Source organism: Alligator mississippiensis, chromosome 5 (assembly GCF_030867095.1).
Source record: "Alligator mississippiensis isolate rAllMis1 chromosome 5, rAllMis1, whole genome shotgun sequence".
Classification (NCBI taxonomy): domain Eukaryota; kingdom Metazoa; phylum Chordata; order Crocodylia; family Alligatoridae; genus Alligator; species Alligator mississippiensis.
The window spans coordinates 102576532-102597550 of NC_081828.1; positions in this window are offsets into that span (position 1 = coordinate 102576532).

A 21019-nucleotide genomic window follows, 5' to 3' on the forward strand; every position below is an offset into this window, starting at 1 on the left:
CTACTTCACAGTCAGGGTGGCCAGGATCTGGAACCAGCTTCCAAGGGAAGTGGTGCTAGCTCCTACCTTGGGGGTCTTTAAAAGGAGGCTTGATAATTACCTAGATGGGGTCATATGAACCCAGTATTCATTCCTGCCCAGGGCAGGGGGTCGGACTTGATGATCTGCTCAGGTCCCTTCTGATCCTCCATATATGAATCTGTTCCCCAGGCTGCCTGGTGGTCATGTGCATGTATATGCACATGGCATCCCCTGCCTGCCTGCCTGCCCTCCTGCTCCCCCCAGCCCCTTGCAGGCTGGAATTCTGCCAGATTTCTCAGGTAAAAGGGAAAACCTGCAGTTTTTTTCTGTTTTTCTGGGGGAAACGGAAAACCCGGATGCCTGTTCATTTCAGATATTATTCTATAAATCATCTAATTCAGTCTCCAAACACATGTATTGTCTTAAGTTATAAAGTTTGAATCTGAACCCAAATACTTCCAAGACTGAGCATTTCTAATGTGATTTTTGGGCTCACTCATGGCTATAACAAGAAATTAATTCAGTAGTTCATATTTTGATTTTGGAGAAGCCAACTTCAGTATTTGTAAATCAAATCTCAGTTTGGGATCTAAATGGATTAATCCACGTTACCAAGCTATGTAATAAATTGTATTTTGTATCTTTTTGTTACTCAGATGTGCAGAGGGAAAAGGAATTTTAAAGCTTTCTACAATGAACTTAAAACTCTCCATATAATTCTGGAGGTTTCCTCTTTTCTCTTTTTAAGATCTTCCAAGTTTGCATATAAATAATTTAGTAGTTCTATTTTGTTAACTAAGTAATTAATTTGTTCCAGGTGGCCTTTATTAAGGATTTAAATATTGATATCAGTTGTAATTATATTACTAAACATTGTAGTGCTTCTGCAGCCACTGCTTCCGTTTGGCTTTTATAGTTCATATATATTCATTATCATATATTGATCACATGCTGCAAAACATGCAAACTTCTTCACTCTTTGGTACTAAATGCTCTATTGCACGTGAGGACTATCTTGAAAAGTCAATTATGTCAATTAAGACAGTGGCTCAAGAGCTGGTAAGGGAAGATTTTGTCACCTATAGGCAACTGGTCAGAATTCACTCCACATTGGTCAAGGGTAGCAGCCTCCAAAGCCTTGTCAACAGTTCAGGCACCACCCTTCATGTTTTTTGAGGATTGCTGCTCCTTTGGGTCAGGTGGGGCCATAAAGAGGAGCTTCTTTTATCCCTGTATAAACATTTTTCTGGGAGAGTTACTGAGTGAGCCATCCCCTATTGTGGGTTCAGTTCACAGTCTGCTTTAACAATGAGGGTTTTTTTATTCATACCAACAGCACCCAAACAACCATGAGACTCCTTCTTAACCTCCACCCATCTCTGGCTATGTAACAGTGATATCCTGGAGGAGAGCTGAGTGACAGCCTAACCCTTGTAGATATATTGTCCATATGTCCCTCTTCTAACACAACCCATTTAATCTGATAGGAACCCCCCCACACACACTACTTTTTAAAAATGAACTAAAATTTTTCAATAATTCTTTGTGGTAACCTTTGCAGTCTTACAGATCTGTGAGCCATCATATTAGTCTCTTGTCTTGCTTGGATGGCGCTCTAATTTCCTCCATGTTCTTCTCCAGTTTGGTCACTGTTGGTTTCTTCTTCTGTCTTCCTATATGTGCTGAAGGTGTTTTCTATTTCTTTTGTAGAAGCTTCCTTAACTTATCTCTACTTAATAAGATCTAGGAGCTACCTCATGAGCAAGGATCCTGGTTTTCTGTTTGCCACAGAAAAACATGGTAAAATGCAGATTTTCTCTTTTAAAGGAAAAACGCATGGGAAACAGCAGGGTTCCCCTTGGAGGCTTGCAGCCTCCAAGGGGCTGGGGGGAGCAAGAGGAGGGCAGTCAGGCAGGGGGTACCATGTGCATGGTGGAACAGGGCTCCTGGCAGCAGCACCAAGCCTCTCTGCTGTGGTCTGCCCTGCCATGCTGGGTCCCAACCACTGGGCCGCTGAGGCCCTGGGCAGGGGGGGGGGGGGGGGCAGCAGGAAGGGGAGCCTGTATCTGCCCCACCCCATGGGCTCCACTCCATCTCCCCCATGGGCAGTAGAGCTGGAGTCAGGCTCCATGTTCTGCTTCTGATGCATCAGCTGTTGCCTCCCACAGGTGGCACCTGAGGCTCAGGCACTGCTGGGGTGAGGCAGGTGACTGTGGAACCAGGTCCCTGACCCTGTAGCCCTGGTAGCTGGAAGCCCCCTCCAGCAGGCCTGGGAAGTCATGGAGGGCTGTGGATGGGAAATGAGAGGCACCAGCAGGGGTGGGGGGCTGTGGGTTGGGCGTGAGAAGCAATGGCATATCAGGTTGCTCAGTGCCACAAAGCAGTGGGGTGAGGGGACAGCTGCAGCTGGACTCACATCCTGGTAAGCAAAGGGGAGGAGCTCTGATTTTCCACGATAAAAAAACCCCAAAATCACACACCAAAACTTATAGGTGTTTAGAATGTATTTTATCATAGTGATTGAGGCACTGGTAGGCTTCCAATTTGCTTTAAAATTATAAATATATCAGTAAAACATTGTGTTCAACTGATACTTATATATACAGTGATGTTTCATTGTAATCATGGAAAAAACATGGATTTTGGGGTTTTAATCAGATAATTTGTGAGGATTTTCTTTTTTTTTTTTTACAGAAAATTTGAAATTTTTAAACAGAAAACCAGGAGCCCTGTCATGACTGGGCTTCAGTCAGTGAAGATGTAGTTAGGGATCTTCTGGAAGGGCTAGACATTTTTAAATCTGCAGGTCCAGGTGCCCTCCACCCAAGGGTGTTGAGGGAGCTGGCAGGGTCATCGCGGAGCCCTTGGCCCAGCTGTATGAGCATTCGTGGTCATCTGGCCAGGTGCCAGGGGATTGGAAACTGGCTAATGTGGTCCCTATTTTTAAGAAGGGGAGAAAGGAGGACCCTAGTAACTATAAGCCTGTAAGCCTCACCTCAGTGCTTGGGAAGATCTTGGAGAGAATCATCAAGGAGCACACCTGTGGGGGGCCTGCAGGGGAGATCATGCTCAGGGGCAATCAGCATGGGTTCATCAAAGGCAGGTCCTGCCTGACCAACCTGATTGCCTTTTACGACCAAGTAACTAAATCCTTGGATGATGGTGTTGCTGTGGATGTAGTCTTTCTAGACTTTAAGAAGGCCTTTGACATTGTCTCTTACCCCATCCTCATCAATAAATTAATTGACTGTGGCATTGATGCCTGCACAGTTGGATGGGTAAAAAATTGGCTGATGGTGCGCACCCAGAGAGTAGTGGTGGAAAGGTTGTACTCAACCTGGCAAGATGTGAGCAGTCGGGTACCCCAGGACTCGGTCCTCGGGCCTACACTGTTTAACATTTTCATCAGCGACTTGGACGAGGGGGTGGAAAGCACGCTGTCCAAGTTTGCTGATGATACTAAGATGTGAGGCGAGGTGGACACACTTGAAGGGAGAGAGAGGCTGCAACTAGATTTAGACAGACTACAGAAGTGGGCAGACGAGAATAGGATGTGGTTCAACGTAAGCAAATGCAGGGTGCTGCACCTTGGGAGAAGGAATCCACAGCATACATACAGGCTGGGGAGTTCCCTTCTTGAAAACACAGAAGCAGAAAGGGATCTCGGAGTCATTATTGACTCCAAGGTGAACATGAGCCGCCAATGCCAGACCACAGCCAGCAAGGCCAGCCATACCTTGTCATGCATCCAAAGGTGCATCTCAAGCTGGCCAGAGAGGTGATACTCCCCCTTTATGTGACTTTGGTCAGGCTGCAGTTGGAGTACTTCATCCAGTACTGGGCACTGAACTTCAAAAGGGATGTGGCCAGCCTGGAGAGGGTTCAGAGGAGGGCCACCTGCTTGGTGAGAGGGCAGCAGGACAGGCCCTACGAGGAGGGTCTGAAGGACCTGAACCTGTTCAGCCTCAGCAAGAGGAGGCTGAGGGGGGACCTGGTGGCTGCCTACAAGCTCATCAAGGGGGATCAACAGCAAATAGGCAGAGCCCTTTTCTCCCCAGCACTACCTGGGGTGATGAGGAATAATGGTCATCAGCTGATGGAGAATAAGTTTAGGTTAGAGATCAGATGGCAATATTTTACAGTTAAGGTGGCCAAAATCTGGAACCAACTTCCCAGGGAAGTGGTCCTCACCCCTACTTTGGGCAAATTCAAGAGGAAGTTGAATGATCACCTGTCTGGGGTCTTGTGAACCCAGCATTCATTTCTGCCTGTGGCAGGGGGTCAGGCTAGATGATCTGTTCAGGTCCCTCCTGACCCTAGCTACTATGAAACTATGACTGACAACTGCCTCCTGCATCCATGCTTTACCATTGCGCATGCATACCCTGTCTTTGGGTAGCAAAGGTTCAAGTTCTCATGACCCTTCATCATCATAAACCTTTTGGTTATATTTATCATGGATCTTGTAAGCATTTTTGTCAATGTGTTATTTCTTATCAGTGGTTATCAAATTAGGTAGCCTTTTCTGTGTTTCCTTTACAAAAGATCTCAGCTGTCAAAAGCCCATGTTTCAGAGGAGATTCTCTATAATTTAGTAATAACATATAAAGATCTGGCTGAGACTTCTGCCTTGTTTAGCAGTCTTTCTTTTATTTTGACATCATTTTCTACATGTCCATTGGGCTGTGGATATCTTGTGCTAGACATAGTGTGTGTAAACCCATATTCCTTGGCGAAGTGCTTGAACTCATAACCATCAAATTGTGGCCTGTTGTCAGAACTGGCCACAACTGGTATGCCATGTTTAGCAAAGATAGATTTTATGGGTGCTATTACATGCTTTGTAGTAGTGTTCTCAAGTCTTGTAAACAAAAACAATTGTGGGGGTGGGGGAGTTGGCATGAGTGAATAGATCTCTGGCTGTGTTGAATCATGGGGCCAATTCCTCTTCCTCAAACACTATCACTGCCTGTTTTGCTTGACTGTCTATCTCTGTATTCTTGACAGGTTGAACATACTTTAATATACTTTTCCATGCCTATAATCATTTTGGCCAGTACAGAATTTTTCTAGCCCTTCTTTTGCACTTTTCTATACCCAAGTGTCCTTCACATATCTTCTGTAACGTATCCTGATGTAATACGTTGGGAGCTAATTTGTTGTTTCTAAACAAGAACCCATCAGTTACTGACATCTCTGCTTCAAAATGGTGATAAGGATTGAGTATGTACCTTGCAGGCCATCTTCCATTAATGGCTTGTATTAATTTTTGTAAAGTCTGATCTTATGCTGCAGCACCTGTGAGTACAGTCCACATTTTATCAGAATCTGGGCAAATGTTCTTTAATGGATTGACATGCACAATGTCTAATTTTGGGTTTGGTTCTACGTTTTGCTGTCAGAAGCTCTACACAAGGTATGTGCTGCCACTAACTCCTTTTCCTGGTTTATATTTTAATCTTAAATTATATAATTGCATTTGTCTGTTTAATCTTGAATCTTGGAGGTGTGTCAAGAAGCCACTTTTTTGCTATTAGCATCAGTGGCTTGTGATCTGTTCTGCTGATACCAGTCTCTCGTATAGGAAAACATGGAACTTTTTACATCTGTGCACCAAAGCTGAAGCTTCTTTTCAGTTTTTGCATACTGACACTTGGTTCTGGTTAAATCTCTGGAACCATTCACTGTGTGACTCTGGTGCATCCCATACTTCTATATCTGTGCTGCCCCAAGACCCTCCTTAGAGACATCTGTAGAGTTTTGTCTCACATTTTCTGTCATTGAACCTAAGCACTAGAGCGTCTCGCCTTTTGTAATAACTGTTTTAGGTTCCTAAATTCCTTTATTGACATGTGCTTCCCATATCCACTGTTTATTTTTGTGCAGTAAAGGTTTTAGGTTGCTGCAATTTTGTGCCTGATTAGGTGCAATCTTGCACACAAAGTTTACCATGCCCAGAAGATTTTTGCACACCTTCCATCTGTGGGAGTGGCATATTAGCAACCAATTATACCCTGCTGGGATCTGTACTCCTTGAACAATTAATTTCTAAACCAAATATGTTATTTCTCTTACTATAAATCTTCATTTTTGTCTGTTTTAATCCTGCTGACAGAACCCCTTTCAGAGTCCTCTAGCTTCTGTTCATGTTCATCCAGTCTACTTCCCTATATTAAAATATTATATATAAACTATAAATATAATATTATACACATATAAACATATACATATACATACACACACACACATTTTGGTACCTTCAATGCCATCAAATATTTATTGTATCTATTTATCAAGCACTTCTAGTGCTGAACATAACCCAAAAGCCAATCTGTGAAAGCAGAATCTTCTATATAAAGTGTTGAACTTTCACAAGTGTCTGCTTTTTTTTGCTAATGGAAATGCCAAAACCCAGATGATGTATCTAATGTGAAAAAAAAATGTTGCGTGGGCCATCTCTCCAAAGATTTTTTTTTAGTAGGAATGATAAAATGCATTCCATCCTCTATTGTAATATTACTAAAGAATGAACTCACTCCATCAGTTCCTCTACTTTCTCAGTAATATCCCAAACAACCATTTTCTCTAGTTCTGCTTTCAGGCTTTGTTTTAGAGCTAAAGGATTTTTTGTGGGGATCATGTATTGTGGGAGTATAAGGTTCAGAGAGCTCAATCTTATATTCTTTATTCAGCTTCTCTAGTTTATCAAATTCATCCTGAAACTTATCTTCAATTTTACTGTGCCCCTCTACAGTATATATTCTCTGAATAAAACCTACTACCTGACAGGTCTTTAGCCCTAACTTAGGTACATGTTTTCTTGGTATAACCACAAACTGATTTTTTTTATTACCATTTTTTAACCTTTATCTCCAGCTCATGTGTGCCAACAGTAGGAATCAATTCCCAACTGTAAACTCAGAGTCTTATCTTCTTGCTGTGAATACTTATTTTTGTTGTCAAACACCGTACTATAAAGTCTGTTATAACATTAGGTCGGGCACGATTGTCCAGTTTAAAACGCACAGGAGTTCTATTTATTTCCATCATGATATTCCAGTCTTCTGATGATGGTATGTTGGACAGTTCCTACATACAGCTCTTATTCATTGCTTCTTCCAATGTTGCAATTCACGTCACTGTGCAGTGCTTGTATGCTCTGTTCCTTTCTGCACCTGCAGTCCTCTATGCACACTCTTGCAAAATGGATCAGTCTTTTGCATTTCTTGCAGTGTTGTCCAAAGCAGGACAATGCTATGGTCAATGTTTGTTACTATACCGTGTACAGTTCTTTTGGTTGCTTTTCTTAAGCTCTTCTTGATTTAATTCCCTTTTTGTCTCAGTTGTTTTCTAGGAGGTTTTATTATTCCCTTATTATCAGCAATTTCAGCATCTGGTTTTCCTTCCAAAGACTTCATTTTTGTCTGGGTGATGTCTGCTGTTTTGTACATGCTAAGTGTTTTGTTTTTTTCTAGCTTGAGATCAGGATCCTTTACTAGCCTTTTCCTGAGCTGCATGTCTCTGAATGCTATTACTTTCTGATCTCTGATCAGGGAGTGAGAGAGTTCTCCAAAATTACAGGCTTGACTCAGAAGTCAAAGATGCTTTTCAGGTTCCTCAAAGGATTCTTCCTCTTTTTCACCCCATATAGAAATTATCTTTTAAAATTCTCATTCTTTTCTTGGAGTGCAGTACTCCTTACTTTTTCAGCACCATTTCATTATAAGCCTACTCTGTTTGGCTCAGTTGCAGGCTATTGTATACATCCAGTTCCTCAGCACCTGCTATATTCAGAAAATAGCTACCTTGTGATCACTTGACTTCTCAGTGGCTCCACATGCCCGCATGTACAGGTTGAATTGTCAAACCTCTCCATGGCTGGAGTATTTCAGCTTTGCTGGAGCCCAAAGCTCACTCCACACAATGCAGTCACCTATTTACAACCACTTCTGGTACCATGTTGTGTTGTGGGTTCGGTTCATTGAGACAAGATCCACTTTTACAAAGAGGTCTCCTTATTCATTTTAATAGCACCAAGATAGCCCTGAGACTTCTTTGGCTTTCACTCAAACTCTGTCTATTTTTGTCTATGTAACAGTGAAATCTTGGAGGGGAGCTAAATGACAGCCTGAAGCCTTAAAGGTATATAATCCTCACCTGAGTTACCTGACCTTTTACTTATGTGAAGGTGGGAAAAGAACTCCATAATCTGGCTGATGTGTGTCTGGCTGATGTGTGGACCATGGCTTTTTCCCAGCCTCCTTTTTGAACCTACAAAGTTTTGAATTTGGTGCTGCTGTCTTCTTACCAGTGGTGTTAAAACCATTTGTTGTTCCCTTGGCAGCTTGCAGCTGGGTAAGACTGACAAAGGATACTTACACAAGTTACATTTTTGCATGATTGGGCCCTGTGGCAGGGCACTGTTTGTGCCTGCCACTTTAAGGGCCTGGAGCTGGCAGATGCCAGGTGCCTGATGAGGGCAGCCATTTTGGATCTGGGGCTGCCCATATAAACAGGGCAGTTCTGCTACTGAAGGCCTGGCAGCAACATTGCCTGGCTGCAGGTACCATCTGATGGTAAGGAAGGAACTGTAGGGGATGGTAAGGAGGCTCCTGGTCCTGGGCATGACCTAAAAATGCACCCTGCCAGGAGTGGGTGGCCTGGTGGGGCTCTCAGTGGTGCAGGAGCCCCCAGGAAATGCCAGGCCAGTTACCACCCTGGTGAAAGGTGGGTTGGAGCACCTTAACCCCTAGCCCCCACGACTGGGTGGGTTACCCCTAGTTTGGAGGGCCCAGAGGGTGGACCCTTGGAGAGAGAGAAAAGGGCCATAGACTCAGGCCTGTCTGAACTTCCCCTGACTGTCCGTGCTGAGGCCAGGACCAGAAGGGTCGAAGGGCTAGGGGCCCACCACGAGGAACGCCCAAGAGCTGCGGGCCTGGGGTTCCAACTTGCCTGGAGGTGGGCCAGGGCTACTGAGCTGAAGGTCCCAATGGGGGGATCACACCTGAAAGGGAAGCGGTTCAGGGAACTATATTGCCCGGTATGAAGGTGGATGAGACTGCCTGAAGGGAGGAATCCAGGTGGGGTTCAATCAGGAGGATTCTGGGGCCTGGTGTGGGGGCCAGTGATTAGAGGAACATCTAGATGCCATCTGTGAGGCTTGGGCGGCAGTGTAGGGGAGGAATGGAGCCACAGATAGCGCCCCCTGGCATCGGGGCATCATTACGGTAAATGAGCAGCCTCCTGCTTCATTGACATCTATTAAATAATTAACAACAAGGCGTGGTGGTTAGCCCAGATACAGGTGGGCAGGCCACAGTTGAATCAGCCCCGAGGAGGCCCCCTGTTACAGGCCCCCTGTTACAGGCCCCAAATAGTGCTCTACAGCTATGCCGTGATGCATGTAGATAGCTGCAAAGCACTTTTAAAATGGCCAGTTACATAAAAAATTAACTCTCCTTAAATGAAGTATTACTTGAAGACACTCTGCTTTAGAGAGTCTTAGGGAATTTTTGTTCTCTATAGTTAAATTTTGCACATTGCAGGCTGGGTTGATGCATCCCAGCCCTGGGGCTGTTAACAGGGGAAGGGTTGGGGGGAAGGAGCAGGCAGCACAGAGCTGCCAGCAGGGGTTTGCTGCCTGACTGGACGTGGAGGGAGGGGTAGTAAAACAGAGCCCCACCACCTCATGGCCATCCCCCCTCACCAGCTACCCCAGCTGGGGTACTGGCGGAGCCATACCAGGCCCATGAGGTGGTTTTAGATTTAAACACAAGGTATCATTCCTTACCATTTAACTTAACTTCTATTGGAGCACTAGCAAATTGCCCATCAAGAACGATGGTGGGGACAGAGTGCCTCCATGACAGCGGGGACAGAGGGGATGGGGGGGGGAGGGCAAGGCCAGTGCTGCATTCCCACTACCATGTGCCAACACTGCCTCCAAGAAGCAGGGCACAGGGTGGGGAGGGGGGAGCTAGCAATGTTGGCCTCACCACCCAGCTCCATCCCCATGAACCCCCTGACACACTGCGTCCCCTCTGTCATGGCGGTGCTCCATCACTCCATCATTCTGGATGGGCAGTTCACCCCACTTGCAGCACTAGCTGGAGCCATGCCCCAACAGGAGCCACCCCCCCTGCCCACAAGCATTATGGATAGACACACAGACAGATGGACTAAGCCCTATATATATATATAGAGAGAGAGAGAGAGAGAGACTCTCTCTCTCTCTCTCTCTCTCTCTCTCTCTCTCTATATATATATATATGACTAGTTGTAGACAGCTACACATTTTAGCCCCTTCTTCAAATGCTTATGTAGAGTTGTAATTGTACAATTGTGACTGGACAGTCACCTCACTGGGGTCACTTGACCCCAGTTGTCTTTCCCTGCCTAGTGCAGAGGGACTGGACCCAATGATCTACAAGGTCCCGTCCAGCCCCTAACAATCTATGAATCTGCATGCTTAATAGGGCTAGGACTTTTCAGTGTGTTAACACCAGCATCTACATGCATCATTGGTAGTACATCAATGTAGGGGTTGAAGGTACAACTCCCTAATGTGGATGAAGGTCATAACAATACTTCTAACAATGAATCACTTTTTGGGGTTATATCACTTAACATTTAGTTAGTAGTGTTACAAAAATTGTGTAGACCAGTTAAGATGTATCAGTTACCATATTTCATGGTGTATAAGTCAGGTTTTGAAGCACAATTTTTGGTTTGAAGCACAAATTTGACTTGTACAACATGCCACATCAAACCATTGGGGATGGTGCTAGACTTGGTGCTCAGCTGGTGCAGCCCCATCCCCTGCAAGCAGTGCTGCCTCAACTGCACCAACTCCACTCACAGGGGATGGGGCAGTGATGACAATGCAGAGCCAGATGCAGGGGAGCCTAACATGGGCTCTGGGTGACTGTGGCAGGAAAGGCCTAGCAGTAGTGAAAGCGAGGGGCCACTTTTTCCCTATGCTGAGGAAGGAACACCTGTGGGGATGCCAATTAACTAATTAATCCAGAGGATCATTAATCTTCTATGACCCACTGGTAGTCAGGTTCAGGGGCATTAAAGTAAGTTAATTTCCCTGAGCATTGATCTACTGCCTGACTCCACTTAGAGTTAGAAGAAGTAGCTATGCACTATAACACAGGTAAATTGAGCTATATAAGCTGCATTACACAACAAAATCCACACAACAACTACCCAATGCAATATTCCTGTAACACCCGAACTGCAACACAATAAAATACACCTGATGAGACAATAACCCAATGCAAATCCCAAATCCATTGTCCCTGGTCACTCAAACAATCAACTACGCATAAGAAGGAGCTTCAGTCACTACACAGTTAACTGCTGTGCAACCTCACAAACAACCCAGAAACCACAGATGGAAGCAAGAACACTCGGGGTCTCTGACAGTCCCTGAGGATTTCTAGCTTTTCCCTGCTTACATACTCAGCACCTCAAATAGGGAAAGGGTGATACTTTACCCAACTGCAGCTTCCACAGGTGAAGCCCAAAGGAAAGACCATGAGACAGGTCAGCCTCTGTGAGTTCAGTCCCAACAACCAGGTCACAGCAAGGAACCTGCACTCAACAAACTCCCACACCCCAAGAGCCTGGAGTCAGGACAGTCCAGCTTGAATGAGAGCAAGGCCAAGCCTCCAGAGCTCACAGAGCACCCAGTGTTGCTCCTGGATGCTCTGGACAGTATTTACTGCCTTCTAATCATGCCACCTGACACTCACCCAATGGTCCAATCATCGCCCATTTCACAATACCCAAATTCAAACCTGGGCAATACTTAAAAGGACCAATCAATTCAAACTATTTCAAACCAATACAAGCAACATTATCATAATTAACATATCAGCATTGATAAAAAGTTGCATTACCATTATACACAGTGCATGCCCAGGACCTTAAAAGTAGGTCATGACTTCATCAAGTTTGAGAGTTCAAACCCTCTAGAAACTTCTCACTTCTAGTCATATGGTGCATGTGTGGACTTTCACTGTTCTACACTGAGGAACAGTTTCTGCCCAGCTGCCACCGCTGCTCAGTGCTGGCAATTCCAGAGGAGACATAGGGTGGGCTGGCTTGGGGCTATATACCCCACCGGTACCACAGGGCTGGGGCCGGTGGTGCAACAGCCGGAAGGAACTGCTGCTGTCTGGGCTACATAGAAAAACAGTCCCACTCCACTGTGTTGCCCAGGGGCCAGCAGGATGCACCATGGGCAGGCAATGCCTGGACCAGGCAGGACTGAGGGACCCACTGTGAGCTGGACAAAGACCTTTTCAGGCTGGATGCAGCCGTGAGCCATATTTTGTCCACTCCTGCATTAATTGCTAATATGTAACAAAAGCCATTCTTTAAAGTGATAAGTACTTTCAACAAGGTGTAGAGTCCTCAGAACTCATTTTTAAATTAAAGGTAAATAAAAGCATTTAGTGCATAGCAGGATGAACCCTAGTGTGCTTTTATTTTCATTATGTCTATGCATCTCACTGGGAGTTACCACTGATCTCAAAGGAAGCAGGTGAAATCCCACATTTTTAGTATGAATTAGTGCAATTATATTATACATAGTCCATATATAATGGACCGGGACTAGGGAGACGTGGTTCTGGTTCCCATTTCTGCTTAGTGGCAGAACACAGGCTCTTCCCTTAGTGACCTGCCATTGCCCTCCACACTTCCTGTTTCCGCATTTATAAAATGGAAATAATTATGTTAACTTCCCTTGTAAAGCACTGTGTAAAGCACCTATGGACATGCTCCAATGCATTCTAAATAGAACACATCAGAGTAGACTCAGTTAGTCGAGTTTTCTCCATGTTCTCATTAGAACGCTCCAGCATAGCCTCATCCTCATGTGCATTAAGCCCCCACATTTCAAATTGGCCGTGGGAGTGCTTTAGCTAAACCTCATTGAATGAGCTTTAGTTAAAGCACCCCCATTTGGAAACATGGGGGGCTTAATACACGTGACAGTGAGCCATTTAATTAAACTGGCTGTCCGGGAACTGCTCTGATTAAAACACAGCCCCTACCTCTGAGCACGTGTATAGGCAACCTATGAGATCTACTGAGGAAAACACTGAGAGAGAGCTGGCAATATTATTTATTGTTTTATTATTTGCAGAACACTTCTGACTACAGAAGAAAATATAAATATTCAATTTCCAATATTTTATGTCCATTTAATTAGGTGAAACATCATTACGGTAAATTTCTTTAATTGTATAATTTTCCTTGATAATTCAAAATTGTTATATGTACTGAGAATTCATTACAACTTTATGTTTGGATGAAAGACTTAAAAATAATGGAAGCATGTTTAGATTTCATATGAGTAGGAACTTTATCAAAGCTTTTACTGAGTTAACACCCATATTACCTTTCGGGTGGGGGTGGGGATAGTATCACTTAATTTAAATCCTGATTGAATATATTTTGTGATTTCTAAATTGTTTCTAATTACAAAGGTTGTTTCCATAGTGACAATTTATATCTTAATTTCATACTAAATTTCATTCCATTCATTCAGGTCATTCCATTTATCTACCTTACTTGTTACTTGAACAGAACATAAACTTCAGAGCAGCTTATCTTTCACAGCTCTTTAGGAGGAAAAAAAATGTTGAAAAGGATAGATAAAGATGTTTAGTATGCAGCCAGTTCAATTACCAGGAAATATCATTTAAACTTCTTCTCTTTAATAAAAATACAGACCTTTGAAGAGACTGCATAAGAAAATAACTACAGAATCAATTGAGTTGTCTTAGAAGAATTCAGTAAAATACATAAAGTATCATTTAAAATATGAAATAATTTTTAGCTAACAGACAATTTTTTGCTATATACATGCAACATAGATAAGTCATAAAAGCATGTAAAATATTTCCAAACAATTTCTAAAGCTTAAAGAACATTAAAATTTTAATTTGTTTCAAAATATCTTTCCCAATTTTTCTTTTATTATGCTAATTTCTTCATAAAAGATAGACTTTTATGACTGTTCCTTTATTTTGCATATAACTTTGATCCATTCACACTCCAGTTTTATAATTAAGTCACTCTTGGTAGTCTTTTTCTCACTGTTATACTTAAATACAGTTGTCTTGTTTTTCCCCCACCCCTATAATACAATTTAATAATTCATTCAATACTTTTGACAAGTCTGGTTTCCACATGGCCACACATTAATCCAATAGGTTTTGACAAGCTCACTTGCACTCTTTGTATGCAGATATAAACTTGCAACTAATTACAAGTACTTAAAAATAATAAAAACAAAAGCTATCAAGAATATTTGTTTTCTTCACCTCCCCCAGTGCTTATCCTGAAATGAAATGTGTTAATAGGAAGGTCACTTGCAAGTCTAGGGAAGTCATCTGTGCATTCTGTTCAGTACTGATGAGGCTTCATCTGAAGTACTGTGTCCAGTTTTGGCACAATATTTCAAGAAAGATGTAGGTGAGTTAGAACAACTCCAATGGAGAGCAACCAAAATGCTTACAGGTTAGACAATGTGATTTATAAGGAAACCCTAAAGGAACTGGGATTATTTAGACTGGATAAGAGAAAACTAAAGGGGGATTTGATAGCAGTCTTCAAATATCTGAAGAATGTTTATATGGAGGATGGGACTAGACAATTCTCTTGAATTGCAGGGAAAGCAAAGCAATTCAAGACAAATCTATTCCTCTTGGGGCCCAACAGCCTTGGCTTTTACATATCTCTCTATTTCTTCCTCTCTGCTCCTTTATCTCTGCTGTTTCCCTGCAACTGAGTCTGTTGTCCCTTTATGGGGCAATTAACCCACATAGGTAGTCAACTGTATTATGCACACAATTCATCAGTCCTGGAAATTAATGTTTTATAGTTTGAGAGGGCCAGAAATTTACCGTGTCCAAGGAGGAAAAGGCTTCTTTCTATCTGTAACGTGAAATGTGATAGAATCCTAGCATTATGGTATAAGAAAGGCTTTTTTTTTTTTTTTAGCTTGTTTTTCAGAAGATTCTAAAATGTTATTTTTTTCCTCTTACTTTTTAGTCTGTGCAGTTGGATTTAACATTGACAAAGCCTGGCATTTTGCAGGAGGGTACAATAATTTCTAATACAATATTAAAATAATTCCCAATAGAACTTCTGAAATGGTGATTTCTGTAAAATGTGTGATAAATATTAAATTAATGACAGCATGATGCAATATAAAGGATGTATTGATACTTGTGCGAAATGGCCTAGATAGCTCATTTGTGAATAATGGTATTCCAAGAGCAGAGTTCGCTGATGGTTAAGTTTTACCTGGCACCCTTTCCCATGCCACATTAAAAAGTACACCATGGAAAGAGCCTACTATAACCAATAATCTTAGCTTTTAGTAGAGATGTTAAAAATGATAATTTTTACTGTTCATTTTATTGGTAAATTTTACTTTGGCTATGTCATCAACAACAGAATTATTAACTAGATTTCATTATTGGGTTAAATGCTGTCCTCTTTAAATCAGTAGCTGTAGTAGCAGAGCATGTTGCAGCAGCTAGGCAGAGCACAGGAAACTGGCCTTTCCCACCCCACCCTATCCAAGTATAGCATCAGACTGTGGTGGGGGTGGAGGGGAAGGCATGGTGACCTCCATGAAGCAGGGAGTGTTGACAAAGGGCTGCCTCTCCCCCAATCACAACAGGAGTAGACTACTTATGGAGAGCTGGAAGCCGTCCCTCTATCCATAGAGCATATGGTTTGCCAGAAACTGCCCCTTCACAGGCTACACTGTGGGAGAGCCAGAAGACCTCAGTGCAGTAGGGAGCACTCATGCTCATTTTCATAATCCTTGTGATTATGAAATAAGCTCCATTCTTTCATACATTTCAGATAGTGCACAGCTATCTGGGAATTCTCAGCCCCAGTCTCAAGGAGCCGTTGAAAATATTTGCTCTGGGCTTAAGGTGTTGCAAGGAGTAATCTTGTTGCCTTCTGAACTATATGGTTAAGCATATATGTTGAGGCATGAATGATTTTTAGTTACTGACATAAAGGGTGTTGATGCTGATGCTTGACAGCATGTCCATCCCAGGTGCAAGAATTTTTATTTGCACCTCTGGTTTTGTCCATCATTTGTTAATGTGATTTCTAAAGATACCAGAATTTAAAATAATATGTAATTTAGGCAGCAATGATGTATAATGTTTTCCTATTTTAAGAAAGCTTTTTTTTAAATATACTGTTGCTTTAAAACATATATCATAGCTTTCTAGTCACCAAGTTTAAAGTAACCATGTCCTCAGATAATTTTTCTTTTGGAGACATAATAAGGTATTCTTTATATTAACTTGTGATAAAGCCCTTTGATCCATCAAGCAGAAGCCAAAGTTATTAGGCAGCTTAAATTAACCTGCTTAACCTTAAAGAGAATTTGTTAGGTAAAATATTTATTTTAAATCCCCAAAGACCTGTTACTTTCTTTTTAATCTTAATATTCATATAGCAAAAAACAACATGCAGTTCAAAAACAATATTCTTTAGTTGGCCACTCTAGTGATTCTGAGAGTCTTGCATTTGACAATGAATCTGCTGTAGTGCTTTTTAATAACACACATTCCATATGAACTTTTAACATCAGCAGAAAAATGAAACCATCAGCAGCTTAAAATTTGAATATGTTTCATGCACAGTAACACATCTTATTCATCACTGTTAGGTCCAACATCTATTTGAAATATTTATGTTAGATTCTTAAATTGTTGGCTTTACAACTTCCTTGTCATAACCATTTTTATATAGCTCTAAAATGCCTGAAAATTTAGTTGGTATTATAATGAGACCAAAAATGAGAGTGGACTGGAGAATGTTTCATGGTGTTTTCTAAATATAAAACTCAGTACATCATCTTCAGTTTTCTAAAATGGTTCTTCTTGATAAAAAATTCATTTGAGTACTTAATATGACTTGCAGATGAAATGTTTGCTTAATATGGTGAAACATTTTGAAGGGACTGCCAACGGAGCCTGAAAAATGAGACTGCCTACTAGAACCAGGGCCATTTACTTCCCAAACGATTTATTATGTATTTATATTGTGGTAGCATCAGAGTCCCAGCTGTGGACCAGGAGTTTATTAGGTCTGATAATCTACTGAATGGAACAAATCTTTTACTGGATGGAATTTATAATCTCAGTAAATGACATTTAAATTGTGTGTACTATCCTGATTTAATCAATGATTTAGATCCTGGGTGTAACTGAATAGGATTTAAAACTTCTTTTTTACAAGAGCAGCAAAACAGCCATAGAAATAACTTGGTTATTTCAAGTGTTTGTTCAAAATGGGGTTTGTAATTCACTAATTTGTACTGTGAATGAGATTTAGTGAATCTCACTCAAAATGGGTTCTTCAAAAACAGCATTATGACCAGTCTCTTCCAACTAAACCCACCAGTTGACTTCAAAGAGGGGAGAGTTAAACTAATGTGCACCACGTGTATAACTCCCAGCCTTAGAATCTGATCCCAAACTTACCAGCATCACTAGGAGTCTTTCTAATAATTCAATTGAACTTTGGCCTTATTTGGAATGCTGGACAAGCATTCCAAACTAAATAATGTTTAGTGCAAGAAATATTCTGTTTTTCTACTCTACAATATTTTCTGGTTAGATTTGCTTTCTTTCCCCACAGTTTATAAATTATCAGACCCCCATACTAACTCCTTATATGATCTGTTCCTCCCCATCTCCTTTGCTAACCACACTCATTTCCCTCCACATCTCCAAGACCTAGTCTGTATTTACAGCTGTTTCCATTTTCTATCTTTCACATAGGTGACATATGGGGGGGGGGGCACAGGGGAGGTATGTGCTCCCCCCTGAGATTGGCTGCTGCTGGCTTCTGCGGGTGGTCGCTGCTGGCCACCCCACCCTTGTTGCCGACGTGGCTGCTGGTATCTGCAGGTGGTCATTGCTCACCTTTCACCCCTCCCCCCACTACTGACACTGACACCAGCGTTTGTGGGCGGTCCCTGCTCACTGCTGCCAACACCAATGCTGAGTTCTGCGGGTGGTCCCTGCTCGCTACTCACCACCATGGTTTCATAGTTTCATAGTAGTTAGGGGAAAGAAGGGACCTAAATAGATCATCTAGTCTGACTCCCTGCCACTAGCTGGAGCACACGCTGGGATCACACAACCCCAGACAGGTGTTCATCCAACCTCTTTTTGAATTTACCTAAGGTAGGAGTGAGGACCACTTCCCTAGGAAGCTGATTCCAGATCCTAGCCACCCTAACAGTGAAATAGTGCCTCCTACTCTCTAACCTGAACCTGTTCTCCAGCAGCTTCTAGCCATTATTCCTTGTCACCCCAGGTGGTGCTGGGGGGAATTAGGACCCTTCCTATTTGCTGCTGATCTCCCCTAATGAGTTTGTAGGCAGCCACCAAATCCCCCCTCAGCCTCCGTTTGCTGAGGCTGAACAGGTTCAGGTCCCTCAGCCTCTCCTCATAGGGTCTGCCTTGTTGCTCTCCAACCAAGCGGGTGTCCTTCCTCTGAACCCTCTCAAGGCAGGCCACATCCTTCTTAAAGTGTGGTGCCCAGAACTGGATGCAGTACTCCAATTGAGGCCGGACCAATGTCATGTAGAGGGGGAGTATCATCTCTCTGGATTGGCTTGAGATGCATCTTTGGATGCATGACAAGGTGCAGTTGGCTTTGCTGGTTGTGGTCTGGCATTGGCGGCTCATGTTCATCTTGGAGTCAATAATGACTCCAAGATCCCTTTCTGCCTCTGTGCTCTCAACAGGGGAGCTCTCCAGCTTGTGTGTGCGCTGTGGGTTCCTTCTCCCCAGGTGCAGCACCCTGCACTTATCCACATTAAAGCCATCTGCCCACTTCTGTAGTCTGTCTAAATCTAATTGCAGCCTCTCTCTCCCTTCAAGCATGCCTACCTCTCCCCGCATCTTGGTGTCATTGGCAAACTTGGACAATGTGTTTTCCACCCCCTTGTCCAAGTTGCTGATGAAGATGTTGAACAGAGTAGGCCCCAGGACCAAGCCTTGGGGGACCCCACTATTCCCATCCCACCAGGTCGAGTACGACCCATCCACCACTACTCTCTGGGTGCGCCCCATCAGCCAATTTCTGACCCATCCAACTGTGCGGGCATCAATGCCACAGTTGCTCAATTAATTAATGAGAACAGGGTTAGAGACAGTCTCAAAGGCCTTCTTAAAAAAGAAAGACTACATCCACGGCGACACCATCATCCAGGGATTTAGTTACCTGGTCATAAAAGGCCATCAGGTTGGTCTGGCAGGACCTGCCTTTGATAAAACCATGCTGATTTCCCCTGGGCGTGATCTCCCCTGCTGGCCCTTCACAGATGTGCTCCTTGATAATTTTTTCAAGGATTTTCCCCAAGACCGATGTGAAGCTTATGAGCCTATATTTTCTTGGGTCCTACTTTCTCCCTTTCTTATAAATGGGGACCACATTAGCTAGTTTCCAATCTCTGAGCACCTGGCCCATGGACCACCATCATTTGTACAACCGGGCCAAGGGCACAGCAATGACCCCCACTAGCTCTCTCAACACCCATGGGTGGAGGGCATCAGAGCTTGCAGATTTAAAAACACCCAGCCCTTCTAGAAGATCTCTAGCTCTTTGTGCACAGACCTGAAGCCTGGTAGTGCTATCCCCAAGATTGCCCCTACCTGTGGTGGGAGAGCTATCCTGGTCCCTCCCTGTCCAAGAAAAAATGGTGCTCCCCCCAGTCTCGGAAGCCACCATTTCTTCATGATCTTTCATGTTCATTGTCTCAATCTATCTTCCCAGCACTTCTCTAAAATGCCCTACATATATTACTTGTTTCCTCTACATTTGAACTGGACAACTTCCTCAATGCAGTCCAACACAACCAGGAGATCATTAGGAGTCCACAGGAGACATGTTCTTTCCTCTCAGTTTTAACGTCCAGTTCTCCTTCAGTTCAGAGCAGCTATAAAAGAGAAAGTTCAGCTTCACTGTGGTTAGAGCATGTTCACTTGCTTCTCATGGATGGTATGTACACCATCTGGTCAGTACTAGGTGTGAATTCCATCATTGAGAATGGAACATTTAGAGATTTTTACCTGTTAGCTCTGGGAAATTCTTACTGCATATCTGTGAATCTGCATTTTTTCCAAGGCTTAAACTTGTCCAAACGTCATGGGGATGATTCCAGATGTATTGGCTACCCCTTCTCAGCTTTCCTTCAAAACTGTCGCTACCATGCACTGCAATGAGGGGGTTGAGACCTTTGAAGTCCATCAGGCGGGTACTTTATGACGCTTGGAGTGGAATTAGGCACAGACGCTTATCAGTTGCAAAGCAAGATTATTTACTCACACCGTCAAGGTGGTGAAAGATGGAGGTTAGAGATACTTGGTTAGTTATAGCTTAGAGTTCGTAGGTTGGTCTGCATAAGAGTTCAGTGGTCGGGCAGAAGGTTGGGCCGGCGGGTCGTTGATTTACGTCTGAGATTGGGTTGAGACGCGAGGGGGGGAGTGCACTGGCAAGTGATCAAATTGCCAGTTACTCTGACGCCTATGGTCAGAGGTCTCCCAGGTGCGTACGGAGGTCCCCATTCTTCTTCCTTTTTGCGGAATTGCATTGGGGTTTTATTTGTATAATAGCCAATTGCTTTTTGCCACGTCATAAATTTAATTAGAATCGCCAATTATATAGTGGTTTTCTTTAGGGTGTTTGTAGTAGGGATACTCCCCTGTCATTCCGACCAATTACAATGATTTATGTAAAGCAAAGAAGGCAAAAGTTTTTATCTCTGTTACTGGCACAGCAATAAATTTATTTTTGACATGCGCAACAACAACAAAAAAGCTGTTACTATCATCTTGTTAGTTAACCCTTAGTTAACCTAGTGCAGACTAAAACTGTTTTGATTAATATTTCTTGCTTGTGGCATGGGCACTATTTAATTTGGTTGTGA